Source organism: Bombina bombina, chromosome 1, assembly GCF_027579735.1.
Source record: "Bombina bombina isolate aBomBom1 chromosome 1, aBomBom1.pri, whole genome shotgun sequence".
NCBI classification, from domain to species: domain Eukaryota; kingdom Metazoa; phylum Chordata; class Amphibia; order Anura; family Bombinatoridae; genus Bombina; species Bombina bombina.
This window is the reverse complement of record NC_069499.1, coordinates 1,056,459,060-1,056,476,324: the sequence shown is the minus strand read 5'-3', so window position 1 is coordinate 1,056,476,324 and position 17,265 is coordinate 1,056,459,060. Positions and strand designations below refer to the sequence as shown.

The following is a 17,265-nucleotide window of genomic DNA, read 5'->3' as shown; positions in this document are numbered from 1 at the left end:
GTGGGCAATGCGTGAACATTTATTTAGTCTATAGCAATAGTCTACTCTGTTCACAAATTCATGAAATGGCATTATAATACCCAGGGACGGCGCTTGTGTAAGGCAAAAAAGGCAGATGCCTTAGGGTGCCTCCAGCGGAGGGGCGCAGAGAGCGAGAGGTGTCGAGGTGGATATGCCTGTTAATTGGCAAAATGTTAGCGTGACATTATGACATATGATAAGCTCAGCGTCAATCTGTGCCTGGGTGGCTACAAGTTCTATTGCTAAATACTGCTGTGCTACATCATTGCCATGGATAATGTGGACGTGCTGACAGTCTGGATTACGCTTCCTAAGAAGCCTATCAGTGGACACTGGGGAGTCTGAGAGGAAAATCGTGCGGTGGGGATGCCTGGCACTACGTGACTGACACACTCAAGTGAAAATTAGCCACATGAGTGAGTCAGTGACACCCACCCAGACCGGTAAGTTAATTGCAGTGAAGACTGAAGTCTGAAGAGGTAGGACTAGAGGGCGGGGTCTGAGTGCAGGGGTCTGGGGACAGGCAGAATATGCGGCAGCCCAGACTTTGCACGTGACGGTATGAGGAGTCAGAGTGAGTGACACAGGGGGGCCAGGGGTTAACGCAACGCCGGCAGTGAGTGCGGGCATGGCACTTAGACTGTAAGCACTTTTTCAGCTGGGCTGGCCTGGCTGAGCTGAGTGTGAGTGCCACCTTGTCTGGCAGTTGGCAATGGCATAATCCAATCAACTGCTACATGGAATTGCTGGCAATTACCCCCCGATCCGTCCCAGGGCCAGGGGTGAAGTGTTGAGACAAGACTGGTGTCAACAACTTGACAGAGCAGAGGAGGATGGTGAGTGAGCACGGGCTGGCCTGGCACAGCCGCATAATTAACCCCACATCAGAACCACAAAATTTAATGAAACAGTTGAGTTAGTCACTGACTCACACAGACTCAGTATCTCAGCCACAGTCAGAGTACAGTTATTAATGATTCATTGATTTTATTTAAATATATATAATTACCACTGTCTGATTTGCTATGCAGCACTGCCACTGTCTGATTTGTTATGCAAAACTACCGTTGTCTGATTTGCTATGCAGCACTACCACTGTCTGACTTGTTATGCAAAAGTACCGTTGTCTGATTTGCTATGCAGCACTACCACTGTCTGATTTGTTATGCAGCACAACCACTGTCTGATTTGCTATGCAGAACTACCACTGTCTAATTTGCTATGCAGCACTACCACTGTATGATATGCTATGCAGCACAACCACTCTCTGATTTGTTATACAGCACAACTACTGTCTGATTTGCAATGCAGCAACACCACTGTCTGATTTGCTATGCAGTACTACCACTGTTTGATTTGTTATGCAGCACTACCACTGTTTGATTTGCTATGCAGCGCTACCATTGTCCGATTTGCTATGCAGCACTACCACTGTTTGATTTGTTATGCAGCACTACCACTGTTTGATTTGCTATGCAGTGCTACTATTGTCCGATTTGCTATGCAGCACTACCATTGTCTGATTTGCTATGCAGCACTAAGACTGTCTGTTTTGCTATGCAGCACTACCACTGTCTGATTTGTTATACAGCACAACCACTGTCTGATTTGCTATGCAGCACTACCACTGTCTGATTTGCTATGCATCACTGCCACTGTCTGGTGTGTTATGCAGCACTACCACTGTCTGATTTGTTATGCCGCACAACCACTGTCTGATTTGTTATGCAGCACTACCGTTGTCTGATTTGCTATTCAACACTACCACTGTTTGATTTGTTATGCAGCACTTTTAATGTTTGATTTGCTATGCAGCACTACCACTGTCTGAATTGTTATGCAGCACTAGTGTTGTCTGATTTGCTGTGCAACACTACCACTGTCTGATTTGTTATGCAGCACAATCAATGTCTAATTTGCTATGCTGCACTACCATTGCTTGATTTGCTATGCTGCACTACCACTGTTTGATTTTAATTTAGCCACCAATCAGCAAGTGCTACCCAGGTGCTGAACCAAAAATGGGCCAGCTCCTAAGCTTACATTCCTGCTTTTTAAATACAGATACCAAGAGAACGAAGGAAAATTGATAATAGAAGTTAATTAGAAAGTTCTTAGAATGTCATGCTCTATATGAATCAGGAAAGAAAGAAAAATGAGTTTCATATACCTTAAACTAGCAATGGAATGGTATGTAATCGGGGGGAGGGGGGCGGCAAAATGTATCCTCACGTGTGTGGCCAAAAATCCTAGCACCGGTCCTGATAATACCATTATCATGTAGAAAAATGTATACACTATGAGCTAGACTACGAGTGGAGGACTAGTTATCTCTCCTGCTCACGCAGTAACTCCCCAAGACTTCGACTTTTCACGCGTGTCGGGTAATATTACAATTTAAAAGTAAAGTCTTTCCGCTCGTGCACTAACCCAACATGTGGAAAGAGCCAAAGTTAGAATATTGTGTCCAGGTTATTGAACTCTCCAATAGACTAAAGGAGCGAGAAAAGTGGGAAAAAAATCTACCACCCATACTTGCACACTAACCCAAATCACCAAAAGCTATGGGGCTCTAATATCCCATAAACTGACAAATAGTCCACTGCAAAGTACCCCACTACACTATTAACCACAAACCGCCACACCCCCACATCACAAAATACCCCTCTACAATATCAACCCCTAAACTGCCACACCCCACATCACAAAATACCTCTCTACACTATCAACCTTTTATCCACCACACCCCCACATAGCAATATACACTTGTACACTATTAACCATTCAACCACCACACCCTTACACCGCAAAGTACCCCACTACACTATTAACCCCAAATCGCCACACCCCACATCGCAAAATACCCCTCTACACTATTAACCCCTAAACTGCCACACCCATATTGCAAAGTAACCTTCTACACTATTAACCCCTAAACCGCCACAACCCTCACATCAAAAAGTACCCCTCTACACAATTAACCCTTAAACCACTGCATCCCATTGCAAAACACCCCTTTATGCTGTTAACCCCTAAACTGCTACAACCCCCATCACAAAGTACCTACTAACCTCTAATCCCCTTAATCAGCTTACACCCCTAACACCCTTAACACCCCCAAAGTTAACAAGAACAAAACGACCTAACATTAGATGGAAAAAAAAAAAAAATTGCATGAAATAAAAAACCTTTGCAAATGAACAGATGCTGTTGGTGTAGACTTAATAAACCAGAGGAGCTGCTCTTGCAAGGTCCCTAGTGTCACAGAGGTCCTTTCATTTAATTAATTAAAGAAAAATTTGCCATTAAACCCCTCTAAAGGCTTTCAATATATTTATCATTGACAAGGAGAGCTTAAAGGGACATAAAAGTGCTGATTTAAAAAAAATCTGATGAAATAGATGAGTAAAAATGCTTTAAGAAAATGTTCTAGCTACAAAAAATATGAAAATAAAAAAATATGAAATTGAGCTGGATATAGATGGACCCACTTGGAACTGAGTCATACATATATCAAGCTACTGACTTTTAGTAGCATGATTCAAACTGACTGTAAAATAACCATCAAAATAAACTATTTACATTTGTACTGCACTCAGTTCATTAAATATTGATTAAAATTAAATTGAAAATAAAATAGCAAGCACACTGCATAAATGCAAAGAATGGCTCTAAATTCCAAATATGATATTATATATATATATATATATATATATATATATATATATATATATATATATATATATATATATATATATATATATATATATATATATATATATAAATTCATCCTGTAGCAACCAATCAAATCACCATATTTGAGACAACTAGCTATAAACGCAAGTTAATAATGGAGCTAGCTGGGAACAGTGCAGAACAGGGTGTCTCCTAAACAGGACTAGGGACATGGACAGTTATGAGAGGTAGGTGGCCACTTGTGGAAATAGCTACCTACTTTTACTAATGAGTTCAGCCCTTTACCTACTCCTAATCACCAACAATAATTTTCTGACATGTTGACTGCCTTATAGGACAGTAACACAGGTTACTAAAAAAAAAAGTTAAGCATTTTTAGATGCACTATTGGAATGGCCTTTCTTTTGTTTTTAAGAATATAGCTATCACATGTGCAGTGGGTGAATGTGAATTTTATACCAGTATTTTATTGGGATCGTTAAATGAGTCTCATTGTATAAATGTGCCTAATAGTAAATTACATCTACCAGAATGTGCTTACTGCTATTGAACATGGAGTATATATGAAGTCAATAGTTGTTGTATGTGTCTCTACTTCACATCTAGAACCTAAATTAGATATAGATTATGAGTGGATCGCTAACTGTTGCACATGAGCAATAAGGGGTATATCATGGCTCTTTGCACGCATGGGAAGTAGCAGTATTATGAGTTGAAAGTAAACGTGTTTGCTTGAGCACAATTGAATTTAAACGTACATCGAGTTACGCAAGACAAAAAAGTTGCACAAAAACATCAAAAATACATTTCACAGTACAGTTACACTCATAAAAATACTGTCTGATAAAAACAATAATAAAAAAATAATCATTAAAATGTTGTAAGGGCTCAAACAAATCTCAGGTGTTAGAAAAAAATAAGGCATGCAAAGGGCTTTAATATTGAGATACATACGTACACATGTCTAAGTATATGGGTGTGTTTTTATATGTGTGTACAGATGTATTTATGTGTTTACTGTATAGTTCCTGTACATATTTAACAGGATAATGTCCTTTTTACATATTTCTATAAATATCTGTATATACCTATACCTATATATTTATTCCTATAGATATATATGTATAGATATGTATTTTACATGTTTCAGATATATATATATATATATATATATATATATATATATATATATATATATATATATATATATATATATATATATATATATATAAATATTTAATAAAAAAACAACATTATTTTCTATGTGAAGAACATAGGAATGTAAAATATGCGTTTTGAGCATTGTGTTTCACAATTTAAATTTTTAACGTGGTCGGGTTATAAAGGTGAGTCATTGAAATATTAAATATAAATTATTAAATAAAATATTAAAAATTATTAAACATGCTGTAAAATATTCTAAATAATCCATAGAATATAGCAATATATTTTACACTATGTTTAATAGTTTTTAATAATTAAAAAAATATATATATTTTATATGTAATAATTCAATAACGTGATTTAAGATTATTACATTTTCATGTTCGCTAACCCGACCGAATTTAAATCTGAACCACAAAACACGATGTGCAAAATGCAAACTTTTTTAATTTTTTTTTAAATTGTTTTTTATTGAGGTTTTGCGATATAAACAACATACATTGAATGCCTTGTAACATCAAGGACAAATATACCATTGTACGGGAAACAGAAATATTTGTAAGAAAATGGATAAATACAACAGTGAATAATAAGAAATAGGCTTCTCAAACCTCCATTTTATAATAATTTTAGCTTAATTGTCTGACTAATTGGATGAGAAAATTTGATTATTTATGTTAGTCAGATGTACAGCCACTTTTGGGCTTTGTAGTAGATGGTAGGAAACAGCGGGTAAGCACCGCTTGGAGTATAAAATAAGAATAATATGAGAGTGAAAGTAAATCACATTCGTAAAATATATAATTGGAAACCAGTAACATCAAAATTGTGTGACATCTTGCTAAAATAGTTTCTTAATATGAGAGGGGGAGGGGTGGGGGCGGAGTTTTCTGGTATGGCACACTACTGTAGTATGAAATTAAATAGCATAATACAAGGGTGTCACAAATAGGAATGATGGTGCCTCAATTGAAAAGGCACCCAAACTGTTACAGCTAGGCTATGGAGAGCATGATATAAACAGACTTATATAATGTACATCACCTGTAAACATACTATACCAATAATGAAAAGATAGGTATGTTATGGACATTATAATAATTAGATCCTAGCATAATTTAGTATTAAATAGCTAAAGACATATATCCTATAGTTAACTAATGGCATTGGAAATATGGCATATAGAGGGTGCAAACAATATGGCATACTGAGAATAGTATAGTATAGATCAGCCCCAGATACGAACATTAAAGATTAAAAAGTATAGTAGCCTTTACAGTATATATATATATATATATATATATATATATATATATAGCAATATTGTGTAGCAACATTGACATATGAGATTAATCTAGGCATGAGAGCACAAGAAATCACCCAGGTAACACATATTTATTCTATCAGGATGTTAAATCTCCCATAAAATGACATGAGTTTTGAGGCCATCACATGACTAAATTAGCACAGGTATGCTTCCCGTCTCGGTCGCCAACGGGAAAACTTGGGCCAAAATTGCCTCATACATGGAAAATAGAAATGCTAACAATGTATAAACCGAATAAGTAAGATCTGATTTGTGAAGGGTATTTCAGATACAAGTACAGGCACTATCAAATGTGCATATGTTCAAATGAAAAGAGAAAAAACTGTAGCTCCAAGAAGGAACTCAAGGGACAAACTCTAAAAGCAGCTAATGATATATGAGCTTTAGGTAGGGTATGAGAATAGGAGTTCAATCAGAACAGTGAGGTGAGGCATTATGGTTCTAGTATGGGATATTCATAACAATCAGTCTAGATACTATACAGGGTTAGTATGTTAATATCTTATATACAGCATAGCCTCCATTAGATTAGTGAGCTAGTTTAGAGATTAACAAGATTATGGTGTAACAATGGATCAGATTAGAGTTATTCCATTTTAGAGCTATACAAGCGTCCCAACATATATAGGGCTAGTATGGTGCTCCCCAGTGCCGGAATGGGAGGGGCAGTCAAAAAGGGGGGGTTGTGAATCATATAGGGGTACTATCGAACTGCAAACTAGTAATTTAAAGAATCCCACATAGACTATTAAAGGGATAGCCGTGAGCTAGATCAATCTCTGTACCACGTTCCACTATGATGCTGGTATATAGACTTAAAGACAATGAACATAAATGATGTGCCATATCTAAAATATGGGATAGAAGTATATGCTGAAATCACTATAGCTTAAGTACAGTTTGCTTAAAATGAGTTAAACATATGAGGTGAAAGTGTGCCGCCATATACTATATATTGGTTTCTTACCTTCTCAAGTAGAAAAATTAATGCATGCAGAACTTCATGGAGGGCATACACTTCTCAAGTATATACAGTTAGTTTGAGCAACAGCACAATGTTGTTGGATTAGATCACAGATAGGGTTAAAACTGACCCAGTACATTAAACTGTAGCTAACATAAAGTGACACAGCCCTGTTGTGTTTAATTAGTAGAATAATATAATCTTAATGGCACAATTTCATATGGAGAGAATTGTACTGTCAGCCCCACTTATTAGTTTTGAAATAGATTGTGCTCAACCATGGCTACTGTGGAACATGTCAACCATAATCTGCTTTCGTTTGCCAATGGAATATTATCAAAGATGGAGACATATCTACGACTAAAATAGTTATAACGGTTAACCTGCCATGAGTTTAAGATTCCGTAGTACACATTGGTTTGCTGAAGAAAAGATCATACAATACAAACTCAGTAACAGACCACTATAATAATAACAGCATAATAAGCAAAACGTAGTAAAAATGTAAATATCCAATAGTGAATAAATGTTTCGTTTAACAATTGAGGAGGGAGGCGCAGTCTCAAAATAAATCCATAGGGGCAAGCGGGATAGTGGGAAATTCTTCCAGATAGCGTTAAAGACTGTAGATCCAACCCGCAACGGCAGACCTAGGCCTCTATTTATCAAAGGTCTTGCGGACCTGATCCGACAGTGCGGATCAGGTCCGCAAGACCTCGCTAAATGCGGAAGCTCGCCAGAAACACGGGGCATCAAGCTTCATTCGGAGCTTGATAGATAGGCCCCCATGTATGTTCCTAGCTAGTTCAGCCGACTCCTACTTTAGCTTCCCTGGTAGCATTTTGATACACAGATCGCCTCCACCATTCCTGTAAATAGAGCCAGTTCCTAGTGAAGAGATCTTCACAAACACCGGGGCTCCCTGACTCAAGATAAGAGGTTTGCAGACTGGACTTGGGAGACAGTCTAAGCAGCTGTCAGTTCCATCCGGAGGGAAGAAGACAACAAGGGTTGCATATAAAGATCCTCAGCAAGTAGTAGCAAGTCACTTGGTAAGTGGGAGTACTCCTCCGTAAAGATAGGCCTACCCATGACAGTCAATTAAACTTGTGTGGGCTCAATGCATCCAGGGCTCCCACTGCACTGTGGCTGACATATTGTGCTGCAAGGTGAGGTTGCGAGCCCTCCGGACCCCTCAGAAAAGTCGACTGCATCCTCTCTCTCGAGGAAACCGATGGTAACCACATTCCACACGGATCTGGTGAGTCTTGTAAATGCTGTGCAGTGCTCCAGTTTAACTCACTACATGTTAAGCCATAAGGTTTTGCATCTGCGGTTAAGAGCGGTGTCTTCGGTTTCACTGCTTTCGATGAGGTCATGGGAATTGCTATCGCAGCCTGCTGATCCATCCCCTTAGCAATGAGTGGGGTTGTAGAAGTCTTTATGTCTCTGCATAGTCTTGTCAGATCGGAGAACGAATTATCCACGTGGCGCCCGAAGATTTCTAGCTTGGTTATTAAGACTGCGTGTAGTTCCTCCATAATAACAGCGGTAGGGAAGCCTGTAGGTGGGTAACTCACTCGATCTATCCCATACTATAGCACCCCGTTGTTAGATGAAATTAGGAAGAGTGTCCAGCGTTTGCTAGTGAAATGCTGCCAAAGTCCTCGGTGCTCTAATTTGAGGCTCAGAATCTCATTTCTGCTCACATAGGAGAGCTTTTGAATGAGCCATTAGCCGCTTTATATATCCGTCATAGATATTCAGAGATAGGTGTGCAAATACTACTTAGAAACAATAGTTTAATCATAAGTATGCTGGAGGTTCTGTAAAATGTGTCTGAACGCCATCTTAACCTGACTCCGCCCCCCTGCAAAACACATATTTAACATTCCTACGTTCTTCACGTAAAAATAATGTACTTTTTATTGTTAAATATATATTTCAACATCTATCTGATATTGTTCATGTCAAATACATATCTATACCTATATATCTATAGGAACAGATATGCAGCCATAGGTATATACAGATAATAAAAAAGTATTTACAATAAAAGGAGCATTATATATATATATATATATATATATATATATATACACACACACATATATATATATATATATATATATATATATATATATATATATATATATACACACACACACACAAAGTCCTGCAGGGCCTACACTCATTTTAAATAAACTGCAACAACCAAGGTTCATCCAAATATTAATACCACGAAAAAGGCAGCACTCACTGGATTTCAAAGGTGAAGAAATCTTTCAAAGGGGAAAAAATCTTTTTCAAATATTATCAAATATTAATATTTGATAATATTTTAACTGTGCATGTAGTGTGAATATTTCACATTCCAATGTCCTTCACATAGGGGAATATGTTCTAAGTATTTTAAACAGATATTCCTATATATGTCTGTATATACCTATACCTATATATAATTATATATATAATTTATTTTTAGGAATATTTATTTAAGAATAAACAGATATAAAGATATTCTTCTATGTGAAGGACATTGGAAGAACATTGGAATGTGAAATATTAGGGTTAGCTCTTGAGTATGGATGTTATTTTTTTTTCCAGTTTTTGTGATTCATTGAAGTCTATGGGGGAATGTGTTAACACATTTGCAATATTCTAACTTTTTGCACGTGGTGGGTTAGAGCTTGTGCGCAAACTTTTTACTTTCAACTCATAATACGAGCGCAACTTGATGCATGCAAAAAGCCTCCATCCAGCACTGAGATAAACAGCAATCAATCTAAAAGTTGCATATCTAAAACTCTGAGGCACCTTCCAGTGATGATTAGAATTCTTAGATAATATCAGCAGAAAATAAATCTTTACTGAATTGGGCCCCTAGATTCTGCAAATTGGTATATCAAAACAATCAACTTTAAATCAATGACTTAAAGAGTAAAGTTGACTGAATTTTACAAGCTGGTCACAAGACAGTGCTTTGTAGATAGATGAGTTGCTCTACTTTTACTAGCAAGTTGGCAGTTTTTTTAGGATGTGTGAGTCAACTATAACTGGTGACTTTGCAAGGAAAAACTAAGTGCTTGATAATTAATTTGTTTAATAAATAAGTAGTCAAGAGATGGGTTATATAAAGTAGTCGACATTGTGAGATAAGAAGACTTAACCTAAATGATGCATTTAGATGGGTTAGCAGTAGTGCGGATGGAAACAGATTGCAATAGGCAACTATAAAATCAGTGACTAAGCAATCTCCTTTAAAATCACACTTTTCATAACACAAATACTGTTGGTGATAATCACGTCAGTGTGACTGAGACTTACAATCAAATATTAAAAGTGAACTATAATAAAACACCATTTTTAGATGTTGTGGTCAAGAAGTTATTATAGAAGAACGTCCATCCTGCCAAGCTACATATGGCACTCATATGGATAAGTGCTAAGGACATATTGTGATGACAACAGGTTAAAGGGACATTAAATGCATTAAGATGGAAATATAAAAAGATAACTCACACACATATATATATATATATATATATATATATATATATATATATAGTGAAGATTGGATTAGCCGTGTTAGTTCAGTATTGCTTCAGACCTGATGAAGGGAGGAAAATTCTCGAAAGAATGTCTTTGAAATATAATGTTAGTCCAATAAAAAAGGTATTACTGCATACTGCAATACTTTGTTATTTGAGCATATATATATATATATATATATATATATATATATATATATATATATATATATATATATATATAAAGTCAGCTTTTCAGTTCCTGTTAGAAACGGAAGTGCAGAACACTGTTATATTCCACACAGCCATTGGCTGCACACACCGACCTATTTATAATTGTCCCTAATTGGCCACAGCAGAGAAGGTAACCTAAGTTACAACATGGCAGCTCCCATTGTTTTATACACACTAAAACTTTACACTTATTTTGTCAATATTTAACCCTTTAAGGACATAGCTTTCAGTTTGCTCAATTGTTTTATGACGGAAAAATTCTGTCATATGTCCTTAAGAGGTTAAACAGCTAATGCAACTTTAAAAAATACATCTACATGTTATTATCAGACTAATCATTTCTTTGAATGCATCACTCTATATAGCATTTATTTAGGGCTAGATTACAAGTGCAGCGGATGATAATTAATCAGTCATTCCAAGTGGCTGGTTATTGCTACTGCAAGCTTGCAGTAGCAATTAGCGCGTATAAAATTAACCAGAGATCAGACCTCTGGTTAATTTTATAAATGCCCCCAAAAATACAGTCTAGTGTATTTTATTAAAAAATAAAAATAGAAGCAGCTTATATTTTTTAATAAAATAACTACACTAGGCAGTATTTTGGGGCTAAACTTGGTGGAAGTGGGTTGTTAGAAAAAAACGGTCCTGAAAAGTGCCTTTACACTGTGGTCTATGGGAACTGTGTGTTCCCTTTAAATATTTATGTATATGATTTTATATATATATATATATATATATATATATATATATATATATATATATATATATATATATATATATATATATATATGTATGTGCGTGTGTATGTGTTAATATGTATATATACACATATTAACACATAAATATACATGTATATAGTCATATACTTATATATTTAAAAAATATGCTGCTATCGATGTACTACTTACCTTTTTGCTGCACAAGGTTCAGAACAAGGAAGGAAGTGCACTCTCGTGAACACAATGCTTCACAGCAATGTGTACCCAAGGTCACGTTCGCATTGCTGTGAATGTACTGGTATTATACAGTGGAGCGCAAATATCGCTTTCATGAAAGCGATATTTGGCGCTCCACTTGTAATCTGGCCCTTATTGTTTAATGTCCCTTTAATGTCACACATGCAAATTAGTATTTTCCTTGCAGAGTGAATAAAGGGGTAACATGAATAGAGCTTTGCTGTAACCCAAAGAGGTATGAATGAACTATTGTATGTGTCAGTTTCGGGAGATCTTCCAGTTTCTATTTTGTAAAAGAGATATTTATAACACAAAAAGTCAGTTTTGGGAGCTTCTCAGTTGAAAAATCATTCACAGTGGTGGGTTTTTAACATGAGATAATGTATAGCGTTATGATCAATTTGAATGAAAAGCTAAAAGAGTTTATGAGAGCAAATCACTGATAAGTTATACTCATGGCCATAGGTTTCAGAATATCAAATATATTGACAAACATATATACATGATAGACAACAGTATGGAAGCCATTATTTAATAATTATTTTCTAATTATAGATTTGCATTTAACATTAGTTAACCTTACTAAAACTCTAACACTTATAGTTTCATACATTATGTATGCACACAAAGTAAGAATAGAATATATAGCAATAAATATATGTTAAACCTTAAAATAATATCCATAAGGCTGCCTCTAAGATGTCTACAAGGTGATAACTCTGTATCCCAGAGATTTGTATTAAAACTAGGCCAGTGTTCTGGTTTCTTCTGCAATTAATCATATTCCCAACCATTTCATTCTTTCTTGAAGAAACCTAGAAGCAGTGTAAAATCAGCTCCTGTTTGGGATTTGAAATGCCAGGTATTTGTATTAAGCATATCAGTCAGTAGGCATAACATTCTGTTTTTATACAATACCCTGACATATGTGTACAGATTATTTTAACAGCAACACCACATTATTGTTTAGTAATGATTTGTAACTTTAGTGATGGACAGTGTTTTCACTTGCACACATGCATAGTAATGACCATCTGTTTATTTTGTTTTTACATTATACAAAGCTATCCCAAAATAAGAGAAAGTCAAAGATTAATATTTAAACTAAACTATTGGTGATTTCCATAAAAATAACTAATTTGCTTTTTTTTTTTTAATATGTGTTTTACTCTGAAACTCTTTGTCTAGTCCAGCAAATTAAATTTCTTTAGAGGCCAGGAATGACCCATCGAAAATGAGCACCTGTACAATAAGGCTATATTCTCTTTTCCCCATAACAATAGGTACTCAGAATGATCTTCCTTAGACTATACTTACTCAGTTGAAACCTATAATTCACTATATCCCTCCTACTTCCAGGAAAAAATACTCAATTACAGGGACCCTACAAAGAGCAAGTATAGAAATGCACTGACTTTCTAAAACATTGGACAGAAAGTGAGGCGCATTAATGTCAGTGTTTTGCTTCTATTTTACATTGACATATTTCTTTTATAGGCCCAGGGGCTTCCATGTGTAACAATGTTATACATTATTGAGCATTATATGACTAAAATGATTGCAACATTGTATAACACTGAAAGAGTATACAACTATTTATTCAGGCCAATCAAACTATTAATATGTTTAGCAAAGAAACTGGATTCTCATAATATGAGCAGGTAAGTTGTGTATCACACTGTTAAAATAATTCTTAAAGACTAACATTAAAAAAAGAGGATAGGCACCAGTTCTAATTAGATGACAAATAACTTTGCAGTCCTAGGAATATAGTTCATATATATTTCTTTTTTTTTGTTTAGTAGTGAAAGAGTATCAATACATTTCTAAACAATCAACTCAGGCCAATCAAATTATTGTCCACCAATAAGAGAAACAAGAGCGCTAGTTTTGAATATAAAACTTAACCTTTATTGGTTAATAAAATAGGACATGCAGTTTAGTTTAAACAGACAGAGATGGGGCACCTCTGGCTGGCAAATCAAATTATTGGCCTGAGCAAAGAAACAGAATTTATGCTTACCTGATAAATTTCTTTCTCCTACGGTGTGTCCGGTCCACGGCTTCATCCTTCCTTGTGGGAATATTCTCTTCCCCTACAGGAAATGGCAAAGGGAGCACACAGCAAAAGCTGTCCATATAGTCCCCCCTCTGGCTCCGCCCCCAGTCATTCGACCGATGGTTCGGAGAAAAAGGAGAAACCATAGGGTGCCGTGGTGACTGTAGTGTACAGAAATAAAAAATTTGAAACCTGACTAAAAAGCCAGGGCGGGCCGTGGACCGGACACACCGTAGGAGAAAGAAATTTATCAGGTAAGCATAAATTCTGTTTTCTCCTACATTGGTGTGTCCGGTCCACGGCTTCATCCTTACTTGTGGGAACCAATACCAAAGCTTTAGGACACGGATGAAGGGAGGGAACAAGTCAGGTTACCTAAACGGAAGGCACCACGACTTGCAAAACCTTTCTCCCAAAAATAGCCTCCGAAGAAGAAGCATAAGTATCGAATTTGTAAAATTTAGCAAAAGTATGCAGAGAAGACCAAGTCGCTGCCTTAAAGATCTGATCAACAGAAGCCTCGTTCTTGAAGGCCCATGTGGAAGCCACAGCTCTAGTAGAGTGAGCTGTAATTCGTTCAGGAGGCTGCCGTCCGGCAGTCTCATAAGCCAATCGGATGATGCTTTTCAGCCAAAAAGAAAGAGAGGTAGCAGTAGCTTTCTGCCCTCTCCTCTTACCAGAATAAACGACAAACAAAGATGAAGTCTGTCTGAAATCCTTTGTTGCTTCTAAATATAATTTTAAAGCACGGACCACATCTAAATTGTGTAACAAACGTTCCTTCTTTGAAACTGGATTCGGACACAGAGAAGGAACAACTATTTCCTGGTTAATATTCCTGTTGGAAACCACTTTTGGAAGAAAACCAGGTTTGGTACGCAAAACAACCTTATCTGTATGGAATACCAGATAGGGTGAAGTACACTGCAAAGCAGACAATTCAGAAACTCTTCTAGCAGAAGAAATAGCAACCAAAAACAGAACTTTCCAAGATAGTAACTTAATATCTATGGAATGTAAAGGTTCAAACGGAACCCCTTGAAGAACTGAAAGAACTAAGTTTAGACTCCATGGAGGAGTCATGGGTCTGTAGACAGGCTTGATTCTGACTAAGGCCTGTACAAATGCCTGTACATCTGGCACTGCTGCCAGACGTTTGTGCAACAAAACAGACAGAGCAGATATCTGTCCTTTTAGAGAACTCGCTGACAACCCTTTATCCAAACCCTCTTGGAGAAAGGAGAGTATCCTAGGAATTTTAATTTTACTCCAAGAGAATCCCTTGGATTCGCACCAACAGATATATTTTTTCCATATCTTATGGTAAATTTTCCTAGTCACAGGTTTTCTGGCTTGGACCAGAGTATCTATAACTGAATCTGAAAACCCACGCTTAGATAAAATCAAGCGTTCAATTTCCAAGCAGTCAGTTGCAGAGAGACTAGATTTGGATGTTCGAATGGATCTTGTACTAGAAGATCCTGTCTCAAAGGTAGCTTCCATGGTGGAGCCGATGACATATTCACCAGGTCTGCATACCAAGTCCTGCATGGCCACGCAGGAGCTATCAGAATCACCAAGGCCTTCTCCTGTTTGATCCTGGCTACAAGCCTGGGAAGGAGAGGAAACGGTGGAAACACATAAGCTAGGTTGAACGACCAAGGCGCCACCAATGCATCCACTAGTGTCGCCTTGGGATCCCTGGATCTGGACCCGTAGCGAGGAACCTTGAAGTTCTGACGAGACGCCATCAGATCCATGTCTGGAATGCCCCATAGTTGAGTTAACTGGGCAAAGACCTCCGGGTGGAGTTCCCACTCCCCCGGATGGAAAGTCTGACGACTCAAATAATCCGCCTCCCAGTTGTCTACTCCTGGGATGTGAATTGCAGATAGATGGCAGGAGTGATCCTCCGCCCATTTGATGATCTTGGATACCTCTCTCATCTCCAAGGAACTCTTTGTTCCCCCCTGATGATTGATGTACGCTACAGTCGTCATGTTGTCCGACTGAAATCTTATGAATCTGGCCTCCGCTAGTTGAGGCCAAGCCCGGAGCACATTGAATATCGCTCTCAGTTCCAGAATGTTTATCGGGAGAAGAGACTCTTCCCGAGACCATAGACCCTGAGCTTTCAGGGAGTCCCAGACCGCGCCCCAGCCTAAAAGACTGGCGTCAGTCATGACAATGACCCACTCTGGTCTGCGGAAACTCATTCCCTGAGACAGGTGATCTTGAGTCAACCACCAACGGAGTGAGTCTCTGGTTAACTGGTCTACTTGAATCTGGGGAGACAAGTCTGCATAATCCCCATTCCACTGTTTGAGCATGCACAGTTGTAATGGTCTTAGATGAATTCGAGCAAAAGGAACCACGTCCATTGCTGCAACCATTAAACCTATTACCTCCATGCACTGAGCTATGGAAGGCTGAGGAATAGATTGAAGAACTTGACAAGCGTTTAGAAGCTTTAACTTTCTGACCTCTGTCAGAAAAATCTTCATTTCTACAGAATCTATTATTGTTCCTAAAAAAGGAACCCTTGTGGACGGGGACAGGGAACTTTTTTCTATGTTCACCTTCCACCCGTGAGACCTGAGAAAAGCTAAAACAATGGCTGTATGAGCCTTTGCTTTGGAAAGGGACGACGCTTGGATTAGAATGTCGTCTAGATAAGGTGCTACAGAAATGCCCCTCGGCCTTAGAACCACTAGAAGGGACCCTAGCACCTTTGTGAAAATTCTGGGAGCGGTGGCTAAACCGAATGGAAGAGCCACGAACTGGTAATGTTTTTCCAGAAAGGCGAACCTTAGGAACTGATGGTGATCTTTGTGGATAGGAATATGTAGGTACGCATCCTTTAAGTCCACGGTAGTCATATATTGACCCTCCTGGATTGTTGGTAAGATCGTCCGAATGGTTTCCATTTTGAATGATGGAACTCTGAGGAATTTGTTTAGGATTTTTAAATCCAGAATTGGCCTGAAAGTTCCCTCTTTTTTGGGAACTACAAACAGGTTTGAGTAAAAACCCAGACCTTGTTCCGCTGCTGGAACTGAGTGTATCACTCCCATCTTTAATAGGTCTCCTACGCAATGTAAGAATGCCTGTCTCTTTATCTGGTCTGAAGATAAGCGAGACATGTGGAACCTTCCCCTTGGAGGGAGTTCCTTGAACTCTAGAAGATACCCCTGAGAGACTATTTCTAGTGCCCAGGGATCTGGAACATCTCTTGCCCAAGCCTGAGCAAAGAGAGACAGTCTGCCCCCTACTAGATCCGGTCCCGGATCTGGGGGCTACCCCTTCATGCT

At 37.7% G+C, this 17,265-nt stretch overlaps 1 protein-coding gene across 1 annotated transcript in view; it reads right to left on the bottom strand.

Moving 5' to 3' along the window:
- KCNB1 (potassium voltage-gated channel subfamily B member 1) overlaps positions 1-17,265 on the bottom strand; it is a 501,324-nt gene that overhangs the window by 401,919 nt on the left and 82,140 nt on the right. The window lies entirely within an intron of this gene.